The sequence below is a fragment of the Malania oleifera genome, chromosome 4 (genome assembly GCF_029873635.1).
Source record: "Malania oleifera isolate guangnan ecotype guangnan chromosome 4, ASM2987363v1, whole genome shotgun sequence".
Taxonomy (NCBI): domain Eukaryota; kingdom Viridiplantae; phylum Streptophyta; class Magnoliopsida; order Santalales; family Ximeniaceae; genus Malania; species Malania oleifera.
In genome coordinates this window covers 111,628,518-111,641,382 of record NC_080420.1, presented here as the reverse complement: position 1 = coordinate 111,641,382, position 12,865 = coordinate 111,628,518, and positions in this window count along the sequence as shown.

Genomic DNA, 12,865 nt, shown 5'->3' with positions numbered 1-12,865 from the left:
TGCAATGAGAATGCAACACTTAGAAGTTCAGCAAAGTCTTCTTAGGATAGGCTTATGAGAAAAGCCCCCTAAGAATACTTAGGTAATGCTCTCGAGAAAAAAACGATTCAAACAATCAAAGAATGAGAGAGCAAAACCTGAAACCAATAACACTCAAATACACTTACAAATGATACTGAGATGAAGTAGGTAAGTTTGAGTGGATTTGGAGATAGTATGAGCAATAAGAAGTATTTAGCTTGAGAGAGAAATTTGATTTTTGGTTTTTTCTAATCACATCTTAATTCTCCCAAATAAAACATTATATATAGACATACCAAAATATTTGATTGTTGGGGACCTATTAGGGATTGTTGGAAAAGTTTAATGACACTTAAACCGTTTTAACCATGTTTAAAAATTATTTATCCACGATAAAAATTATGACAACCCGAGAGGTCCGGTCGACCATATCAGTTTCGATCGACCAAGACTCATATAGTTCAGTCGACCAGCGGACTTTTGAACTAAGGGCTCGGTCGACTAGAAGAGGGCGATTTCTCAATTTTTCGAGGTTCGGTCGACCAGGCTATTTTGAACTGGTTAGTTCGATCTACCAAACCGCTGGGAATTCTCCCGAGGACCCTCTGATCGACCAGGTAGTTGAAGTACAAAAGTGCTCGGTCGACCAGATGGTCAAATGTTGGCCAAGGAGGGTTTTGGTCGATCAGGGATCTTTGAACAACCTGGTTCGGTCGACCAGGTGGTCAAACTTTTGACCCAGGGAGGTTTCGGTTGACCAGGGCCTTTTGAACTATGTGATTCAGTCAACCAAATGGTCAAACTTTTGACCCAGAGAGGTTTCGATTGACCAGGACTTTTTGAACTAACTTGGCTGGTCGACCGAAAGTGCACCATGTGTGCATTTCGGTCCCATTTCGAAACATACAAGCCCTATTCAAGTGCCTAACAAACATATGTGTAAATGTGTGTGTCCTAGGGTCACTTGGGGTCCAATTTGAAGACACTGAAAAAGTCTAGTGTCGGTCGACCGAGGACCCTTAAGGTCCTTCTGTGGTCATTTTTGGTTTGTATCTGGTTTGAGCTTACAAAATAAACCATGCATGTGATGTGTGTGCTTATTACAAACTGAATACCCTAATTACTATTAAAGATAAATTTCATTACAAAAATATTACAATTAAGAGCATGAATTTGTCTTCAAGCTTTGAGCTTTCACGTGCCATTGATGATATGCTAATAGAACCTACACATGAACTTAGATATTTATTAAATACAGGAGTATTTGTCATTATCAAAATCGGGCCTGACCTATAAGGTCAACAGAGTTATGTATGCAACATATAGGCTAGCGGAGGAGGTCGAGAGATGGTGGGCAGCCACCAGATTGTTGGAGGAGCAGAGGGCTATACCAGTGTAGATGACCTGGCCCAATTCAGGGACATGTTCTTTGATAGATATTATCCTACTTCAGTCAGAGATGTTCGAGTACAGGAGTTTTTGAGTCTGTCCTAGGGGTTGTTGACTGTCCCATAGAATGCGGCGAGATTTATTGAGCTCTCTCGTTTCTGCCCATATGTTGTCCCCGATGAAGCAAAGAAGGCTAGAATGTTTGAGGGGAACTTGAGGCATGATATTTACAGGTAGGTGGAAGTACTGAGGATCCATGATTTCTCAGAGTTGTTTGACAGGGCCACTATAGCGGAGGAGAGTTTATCTGGAGAGACGGAGAGATAGAGTCAAAGGAAGAGGACTGCGCCCTCAAGTTTTCAGGCATGTCCCAGTCGAGGCCCTTGGAGAGGAGGTAGATCTGGCGGAGGCCAGAGACAGATGGTAGAGCACAGGGGATTTCAGGGAGGGCAACTTCTTGCCATTTGTCCTAGATGTGGACGGAGACATCTTGGTGAGTGCAGACTGGGGGAAATGTGTGTTATCGATGCGGGAGGCCCGGTCATATGGCTCGATCATGTCAGATGCCCTTGAATTATGCATAGGCTCCCAGACTGTTTCGAGGTGGATATCAGGTGCCCCGCGGTGGTTAGCAGAGGAACACTGCGCCGACGAGGGTCTATACGTTGACACCAGGAGACGCTGAGATAGCTGGAGACGTGGTCACAGGTATTCTTACTGCTTTACCATATAGAATGATTGTTTTTTTTTTTTTTTTTATACAGGTGCCACCCACTCTTTTATATCAGTTGGATATGTGAAGATAGCTGGAATAAAGACAACCATTAGATATAGAATTGTCTGTAGATACGCCGATGGGATCTATAATTAGATGCAGGAGGGTACTTCGAAATTTTCCAGTAAGTATTCAGGAGAGAGTACTTTTAGCCGATCTTGTGGTCCTGGATATGCAGGGATTTGATGTGATACTGGGTATGGATTGGTTAGCCATTTATCACGCTAGTATAGATTGCCATTAGAAAGAAGTAATTTTCAAACCCCCGGGTGAGCTAGAATTTAGATTTATGGGTTCACGTGTGCGTGCCTCAGCATAGCTGGTGTCGACTATTCAGGTGAGGAGACAGCTACAGGATGGTTATCAAGGGTATGTCGCATACATAAAAGAATTTCCAAAAGAAGTATTGAGTCAAGCTGACATACCAGTAGTGAGAGAGTTTCCAGATGTATTTCCAGAAGAATTACCTAGTTTGCCGCCTGATCATGAGATTGAGTTCATTATAGACTTGTTGCTGGGATCTGCACCAGTATCTAAAGCATCGTACCATATGGCTCCAGTCGAGTTAAAAGAATTGAAAGAACAATTACAAGAATTACTGGATAATGCATTGATTATAGGGAGATAAAAAAATTGACAGTTAAAAGTAAATATCCTCTCCCTAGGATCGATGATTTATTTGACCAGCTCCAAGGGACCCAGGTTTATTCTAAGATTGATCTGCGGTCAGGATACCATCAATTGAAAGTTAAAGCAGAGGAAATTTCAAAGACCACTTTCTGTACCAGATATGGGCATTACGAGTTCTTAGTGATGCCATTTGGGTTGATTAATGCACCAGAAGTTTTCATGGATTTAATGAATCGGGTGTTCCACCAGTATTTGGACCAGTTTGTGGTTGTGTTCATTGATGATATACTGGTCTACTCGAGGAGTTTTGAGGAGCACGAGCATCATTTGAGGCCTGTATTACAGGTATTAAGGGAAAGGAAATTATATGCAAAATTCAAAAAATGTGAGTTCTGGTTAAGGCAAGTTACTTTTCTCGGCCATGTGATCTCAGAAGTAGGAGTATCATTTGATCCGAGTAAAATAGAAGCAGTGGTGAATTGGGAAAGATTGGGAAATGTTCAAGAAGTTAGGAGTTTTCTAGGATTAGCAGGTTATTATCGGCGTTTTGTGGATAGTTTCTCCAGGCTATCAGGTATGTTAACATGACTTACGAGGAAAAATGTAAAATTTGAATGGACTGATGACTGTGAGCAGAGTTTCCAAGAGTTAAAGTAGCGGTTAGTTTCAGCTCCAGTACTAGCTATTCCATCCGGGGAGGACGATTTTGTAATATACAGTGATGCCTCTTTGAAGGGTCTTGGATGCGTGTTGATGCAGCCCGGCAGGGTCAGTGCTTATGCATCTAGGCAGCTTAAAGAATATTAGAAGAATTATCCTGTCCATGACTTAGAGCTTGCTGCAGTGGTGTATGCTCTCAAAATCTAGAGGCATTATTTATATGGTGGAAAGTGCGAGATTTTCATGGATCATAAGAGTTTGAAATATTTCTTTACTCAGAAAGAATTGAATATAAGGCAAAGAAGGTGGCTAGAACTTAGTGAAGACTATGATTACACAATTAGTTACCACTCAGGAAAAACAAACGTAATGGCAGATGCTCAGAGTAGGAAATCAGGGGGATCTGTATTGGCAACTATGGAGATTTAGCACACGATTCTAGTGGATTTGGAGAGGCTTAGTATAGAATTGGTGGATAAGATTCCTCAGGCAGTTATTTCCAGTCTAGTGGTTCAACCTACACTCTAGGAGAGGATTAAAGCAGATCAGGGTGATAATGCAGAATTGGCAGCGGTGATGGCTAGAGTACGTGATGGTCAGGGTGACGATTTCAGCATATCAGATGATGGAGCTCTGCGATTTCGTACTAGACTATGTGTTCCTGTGGATACTAAGATCAGGAGAACTATACTGGAGGAGGCTCATAAATCCCTATACATAGTCCATCCCGGCAGTACTAAAATGTACAGGGACCTACGAGAATATTACTGGTGGAGTGGAATGAAGAGGGAGATAGCCAAATTTGTTTAGCAATGCTTGACATGTCAGCAGGTTAAAGCTGAGCACCAGAGACTAGTAGGGCAATTGCAGCCATTGTTTATCCTAGAGTGGAAGTGGGACCACGTTTCGATGGATTTTGTTATGGGGTTTCCACCAGTGTGACAAGGATTAAATGTGATTTGGGTGGTTGTTGACCATTTGATGAAAACCACACATTTCATCCTTATTAAAATTGGTTATTCCATGGACAGATTGGCAGAGATATATGTTCAGGAAATAGTTTGAGTTCATGAAGTACTACTATCCATAGTCTCAGATCAAGATCCTCGGTTTACTTCACGATTCTGGAAAATTTTTTAGGAGGCTATGGGTACGCAGCTAGCTTTTAGCACTGCTTTTCATCCCCAGATAGATGGTCAGACTAAGAGGATAATTCAGACATTAGAAGATATTCTTCGTGCTTGTGTGCTTGATTTTGGGGGCAGTTGGATCCAGTTTATGCCGTTAGTTGAATTTTCTTACAATAATAACTATCAGGCTAGTATTGGCATAGCTCCATACGAGGCATTATATGGCAGGAGATGACATTCTCCTCTTTTCTGGGATGAAGTAGGTGAAAGGCGAGTTTTGGGTTCCGAGATAATACAACAGGTGTCCGACAAAGTCCGATTAATTAGAGAAAGAATCAGTTCAGCATAGAGTCGGTAGAAAAGCTATGTAGACATTCACCGTCGAGAGTTGGAATTTGATGTGGGAGATCGAGTATTTTTGAAGATAGCTCCTCTAAAAGGAGTTATGAGGATTGGAAAGAAGGTCAAGTTGAGCCCTAGATATATTGGCCTTTTTGAGATACTTGAGAGAATAGGGTTAGTTGTCTACAGGCTAGCTTTGCCACTTGTTTTGGCTCGTATTCATGACATGTTTCATGTTGCCATGTTACGGAAATACGTCCCAGACCCATCCCACATCATTAGCTATGTAGAGATAGAGATTAAAGAATCATTAGCATATGAAGAAGTACCAGTACAGATTTTAGATAGAAAGGTTCAGACTTTACGTACTAAAGAAATATAGTTAGTTAAAGTTTTATGGAGGAATCACGCTATAGAGGAAGCTTCTTAGGAGCTCAAGGAGTAGATCAGATAGAGATACCTACAGTTGTTCCAAGAGGTATATAGGTACTCAGGTAAAGTATAATAGTTAGATAAAGTTTTCTTGCAGGTACATGTATTGATTTTAGTTAGTAGATAGTTTTAAGTTTATATATGTAATTTTTCAGAACATAAATGTAACCACGGTATTCCTCTACCACAAGTGAGGGTAGGTAATAAAATAAGTAGACCTTTTTTCCTTTACGGAATGATGAAATGTATAGATAAAGAGACAGATAGTAAATTTCAAAAACGAAATTTTATAAGGAGGGGAGAATGTAACGACCTGAAAAATAACAATATTTAAATATGAAAGAGAAAGGGAAATGGAAACAAAAACGGAAGAAGGCAGTAGGTTTCGTAGACAAACGCATCGCATTTTGGAGATAATAATAATAATAATAATAATAATAATAGTAATAATAATAATAATAATAATAATAATAATAATAATAATAGTAATAATAATAATAATAATAATAATAATAATTTTAAGGAATTGCCAGGATTCGTCGACGAATACATGGTTTCGTCGATGAGCGCATAAGGAAATTCGTCGACGAATACAGGGGTTCGTCGATGAGAAAATCCCGAGCGAAGGTTTGGGCTGCTCTGAATTTCATCAACAAATATAGGGGTTTGTTGACGAATTTACTAAAGGACTTATCAACGAGGTGACGTGTCTCGTCAACGAATTTGGCCCTATAAGTAGGAAAAAATCAAATTTTTATCACATTTCAGCGCCTCTCTCTCTCTCTCTCTCTCTCTCTCTCTCTCTCTCTCTCTCTCTCTCTCTCTCTCTCCTCTCTTTCTTTATGTCCCTCTCTCACTTCTCTCTTCATTTCTAGGCTTGTTTTTCGTCGGATCGAAGATCTGAGGATACCATAACGCTCCTGGCGAGATTCTCTACAAGTCTGCCGGAGTCGGTCATTGGAAAAGTTGGGTTGGATTTCGTCCCAATCTCAGGGTAAGGCATTTTGTTTAGTATTTGCCTTTTCCTCAGTTATAAGAAATGTTGTAGATAAGAAAATAATGATATTTTGTTCTAGGGGATTGTGTTTTCGGGATGTTGAGTTAGGAACCTTGCGGGTATAGTGCCAGAATTTTATAGGAGTTTTTCAAAGTTAATGTAAGGGAAATATGCTATGCTAGGAATTTTCATAATGTTATCAAAGATTTCATAGACACATATTTATACCAGTTTATTATACAGTATTTACAGAATATGAGTTTAAATGCTTGTGTGGCCTGAGTGGATTTTCATGGGATGAGGAAATTTATACAGCTTATATAATGTATCATGCTATACTAAATACCCCGATATAGATAGTATACACAGTTTATATATTTTTCCCAGTATATGGAGTTATATAGAATATACAGATATAGTTATATATTCACAAAGATTATATAGAGAAATTTACATGCATATACAACTTTTATACGAATAGTTTCAAGAAACAGATATATATATATATATATATATATACATATGCATGTATACAGTTTTATTCAGATCAGAATATATACAACAACTTTATACAGAATAGTATATACAGAGTTATAGCATGCCATGTTTCCTATTACCATAACATATAGAGTACACATACAAAGTATATAGATAGAGATACAGACAGATATATAGAGGTAGCATCAAGATGCTATAGATACAGTATACAGAGATTATAGTATTTACAGTACAGAAAGATAGCGTTATGGTAATTTTGGAAACATGATGAAAACAGTAAAAGAGTATACATGTATATGTATATATTATCAGATCCCTGTGGAAATATTACAGACAGATACAGTACAAGTATAGATTACAGAGTACGGTACCGTTGCTATATACAAATAGAGTGCAACCACATATTTCAGATAGTGTGTGGGTACTGTCAGCCGTGCTTGGAGAGGATGTAGCTCCCCAGTTCGCTGGGTGGAGGGGGCCGGTTTAGACGAGGTATTAGCCAGTCTCGAGCCGAGGAGTGGATGTAGTTTGGCCAGACTGAGGTAGAGTAGAGTATATTGACTTATCTAGAGGGCCGATTACATGAATTCCTACCTATGGGCCCCAAAACCCTGTCATGAGGGATCAAATCATGACGTACAGAGTCCTAGGGATAATGCATAGTTATGTATATGTATAGAGTTTTATAGTATATGATGAGTTTAGTATGATATTATCAGTGAGAAAAGTTGAAAATACAGACGACACATTATATTTTAAATTGAGAAAGGAAGATATGCTTTACAGATTATTTGTTTTTATTATAGTTCTATTATTATTTTAAAAGTATATTTAACTTAGTTGCCACACACTAGTAATAGCATATTTCCACTTACTGAGCTTTGTCTCACCCTATTATTTTAACATTTTTCAGGTGAGCCAATTAGGCAAGCAGATCAGGCTCGCAAATAGATAGTAGTTTGATTACCCTGGTTATACGGTGAGCTTTTGTCAGAGTTGTGTATATTTTTGAGTAGCTGGAGGGGTATTTTTGTATGGCTATAGTCTGTATATACTAGATTATGGTATTGTATAGTATATATGTGAATGGTTGTATGATATGTGTTCCCGCTGCTTAGGTATGGATATGGATATATATAATAATAAAAAAAAAATAGTAAGAATTTGGAGGACGTTACAACCAGTATCCATAGTTTTCGACCGAGACCCTCGACTTACTTCGTAGTTTTGGAAAATTTTTCAGGAGGCTATGGGTACCCAATCAACTTTCAACATTACTTTCCACCCTTAGACAGATGGGTAGAACGGGAGGACAATCCAAACTTTAGAAGATATGCTTCGTGCTTACGTGCTTGATTTTGGGGGTAGTTGGACCCAGTTTATGTCGTTAGTCGAATTTGCTTATAATAACAGTTATCAGATTAGTATCGACATGGCACCTTACGAGGCATTGTATGGTAGGAGATGTCATTCTCCTCTCTTTTGGGATGAAGTAGGTGAAAGGTGGGTGTTGGGTTCAGAGATTGTTCAGCAGGCATGTGATAAGGTCCGACTAATTAAAGAAAGAATCAACACCGCACAGAGTCGACAGAAAAGCTACGCAGACACTCGCCGTCGAGAGTTAGAATTTGATGTGGGAGATTGAGTATTTTTGAAGATAGCTCCTTTGAATGGAGTTATGAGGTTTGGAAAGAAGGGCAAGCTAAGCCCTAGGTACATTGGCCCTTTTGAGATACTTAAAAGAATAAGGTTAGTTGCCTATAAGCTAGCTTTGCCATCAGCTCTGGCTAGAATGCATGACGTGTTTCATGTTGCTATGTTAAGGAAATACGTCCCAGACCCGTCCCACATCATCAGCTATTTAGGAATAGAGTTTAAGGGTTCATTAGCTTATGAAGAAGCGCCCGTACAAATTTTAGACAGAAAGACACAAAAACTGTGCACGAAAGAGATTTAGTTAGTAAAAGTTTTGTGGAAAAATCATAATATATAGGAAGCTTCTTGGGAGCTTGAGGAGCATATTAGATAGAGATACCTGTAGTTCTTCCAAGAGGGCTAATGATAGCAGGTAAAGTATAAGTAATTAGATAAAGTTTCTTTTGCAGGTACATGTAATGAAGTAGTTAGTAGTTGGTCTTTTAGTGTACTATGTGTAATCTTCTAGAATATAGATTGTAACTGTGGTATTCCTCTGCCATAAGTGAGGGTAAGTAATAAAATAAGTAGACCATTTTCCTTAAAGGAAGGAGTTAAACTCAGATACCAAATTTTGAGGACGAAATTTTATAAGGAGGGGAGAATGTAATAACCTAAGAAGGACGTGTGGCCTCGTCGACGAACACAGGGAGTTCATCGACGAGCGCATAAGGGGGCCTCATCGACGAAACCAAACCTCCTCAATGAGAAAATAATGAGAGAGGTTTTTGGGGTAGTTTGAAATTCATCAACAAGGGAGGAAGTTCGTCGACGAAATTCCTTAAGGACTCATCGACGAGATGACGTGTCTCGTCGACAAATCTAGCTCTATAAATAACAAAACCCAAAATTTCTTTTTTTTTTTAGTTGAAAATGACGCAAAACTCTCTCTCTTTCTCTCTCAAACGTCCTCCTCCCATTCTCTCTTCGATCCCGACTTTGTTTCTCGCCGGATTGAAGATTTGAGGCCACCACGACGCTCTTTACGATGTTTTCTGCAAGTCTACTGGAGCTGATCGTGGGAGAAGTTGGTTTGAAATTCATCCCAAATTTAGGGTAAGGTGTTTTATTCAGAATTTTCTTTTCCTGCAGTTATAGGAAATGTTGTTTGCAGGAAAATACTAACGTTTTGTTTTAGGGGATGTCATTTTCAAGGTGTTGAGTGGTGAACCCTGCGGGTATAGGGCCAGAGTTCAGTGAGGGCTTTTCAGAAATTAGGTAAGGGAAATATGCTATGCTAGACAATTCTAGTAAGTTTTCAGCATAAATTATACGCTTTTACCCTATTATTATTTACAGCAGAAATTATATATATATATATATATATACACGTATGTATACCAGTTATATACAGATTATGAGTTTTTAAAGTATGTTTGGCCTGAGTAGATATTATCTGATATGAAATATTTATATAGTTTTTTTAGTATATCAAGTTATGCAGATTTAGTTAGATATTTACAGATTTTATACAGATAGAATATGTATACATATACAGTTTTATTCAAATGATTACACAGAGAGATATACATATATATATATATATATATAGCAGTATACAGATGATGATTCATATCAGTATATATCGAGTAAATGGAAAGCTATGTTTTCATAAATGTCATAACGCTCAAAGTATACAGACAGAGTATACATACAGATGATACGGTTTTAGCATCAAGATGCTACAGATATGATAGTATTTACAGTACAGAGTTATAATGTTATGGTTATTTTGGAAACATGATGAAAATAGTCAAAGAATATATATATATATATATATATATATATATATATATATATATATATAGTATCAGATCCTTGTGACAAGATTGTAGATTGATACAGAATATAGAGCACAGTACCGTTACTAATACAGATAGAGTGCAACCACATATCTCAGATAGTGTGTGGGTAACATCAAACTATGCTCGGAGAGGATGCAACTCCCCTGGTCACTGGGTTGAGGGGGCCAGTTTGACGAGGTAGCAGCCAGTCTTGCGCCTAGGAGAGTATGCAGTTTGACCGGGCTGAGGTAGTGTAGAGTATATTGACTTACCTGGAGGGCCGGCCAAATTAAGTCTTGCCTACGGGCCGCACAACCCTGTCATGAGGGTCAAATCATGACATACATAGTTCTAAGGATAAAGCACAGTTATGTATATGTATACACTTTTACAGAATTTGATGAGTATTGTATGATATTAGCAGTATGAAAAGTAGAAAATATAGATGATACAGTTATATTTTAAATTGTGAAAATGAAAGACATGTTTTATAGATTTACTACTTTATTACAGTTCAGTTGTTATTTAAACAGTATGCAGCTTAGTCGCCACACACTAGTAATAGCATATTTCCACTTACTGAGTGTCGACTCACCCCATTATTTTAACATTTTTCAGGTGAGCCAACTAGGCGAGCAGATCAGGCTCGCAGATAGAGAGTTTACTTGGTTACCCTGGTTAGAGGGTAAGTATGTGCAGGGTTTTGTGTTTGGGATAGAGATTTTTGGAGAGAGATGTATTATATAGTTATAGTTTAGAGATACAGATTTATGGTATTGTATGGTATTTATGGATGTATGGTTTATGTTTCCGCTGTGTAGGTATGATTTTTTTGTGTCTATAGGAATACCCCAGTGCCCTCTGGCACCTGAGATTTCATAGCAGGGGTATCAAAACAATTCATATAAAAAAATGTTAAAAATTTGAGATCATTATAGAAGTTAACTTTAGTCTTCTCAGCAGACAAAAACTTTCGTTTCCTAACAGCTTTGACCCCCCTTTAGTATTTTGGTCATAACTTTTTCTATAACTCCAAATTATATGTTCTTAGTATATAAAAAAAAAAAAAAGCTAAGGGAGAATCCTACAACTTTCCTGTTGAACATTATTTTAAAATAAAGAGTGTTTGATAAAGAAAAATGCACATCAATATGGAAAAAATAACGGCATTTGGAAAATCCTATTTTTGGTGCTTTTCATTCCAAAAATAAGTTTAACCTTTTTGAAATAATTTTTGACCACATAAAAATATTTTTCAAGTATTTTAAAAGGTATCTAGGTCCAAGAAATTAACCTAAGCGTTTCATGCATCCATATTGAAAATGTTTAAAGTACTTACATACAAACTTCTTAAGACTTTGACATTCTAAACACTTAAGTTTTCATGCTTGTCTTTCTTTGGTTCCATCTTGTCTTCAAGCTACTTCAATATACTTTAAGCTTTTAGCAAGTTCTCTTTAATATTCATCCTCTCATAATCTTCAAGTTTTATTAGATCATATTTGAATCCATACCTTAATATTATTTAAGCTTTATTTGATCATCTTTCTTTGGAGTATAAGCTTTCAATGATTCTTGTGAGCACTTGACCTCATATTCACATACTTGAGTCCTGAAATATCAAAACAAGATTTTAAGCCTTATAAGGCCAACAACCATAATGAAGGGATGATTGGGATTCTAGCCATTGAGCTCCCCTATACATAACTGTTGATGAAAGATGAAGGGTAGTATACCTAATGGACAAGATACAATAGGCTCTTTGATTTTGTTTTTTGGGATATATAGGGAATTAAAACTTATATGAATAATAAAGTGGAGGATAAATTTTGAATTTTAAAGGGTTTAACACCAAAAATATAATAATTATTTAAAACAAAGATAATATTCATATCATGAAAATTATATAGCAGTACTAAATAGCAATGTATGCATTCTTAAGTAGTCATCTATGGCTCTTACAAAAATCATTTTTGTGTAAATAACGTGTAGGAGGTAGCACAAAATTATAATTATAAAATTGAAAATTAAAAAAATATGCTAACCTGGTATGCATTTTTGTTCTATAGAGAAACTTTTGATGCTCCTTTTTTAGTGAAAACTACTACTTGAAGGAAACTTTCCTTCAAGATTTGTGTGGAATACCAACAAAATTTATAGAAATATGAAGACCAAAACTTTATCCAACAAATGGTAACAGCCATAACAGAGGGATGATTGACATCCAATCATTGAGTTTCGGGATATAGAGGGAATTAAAGTTTGTATGAATAATTAGCGGAGGATAAATTTGGAAGTTCATTTTTGTCTCCTAGGACTACCAAAAATTTTCTTTATGCTTTTAGGAATAGTTTAGTTATATATATATATATATATATATATATATATATATATATATATATATATATAAAGTTTGCATGAATAATAAGTGGAGGATAAATTTGGAAGTTCATTTTTGTCTCCTAGGACTACAAAAAATTTTCTTTATGCTTTTAGGAATAGTTTAGTTATA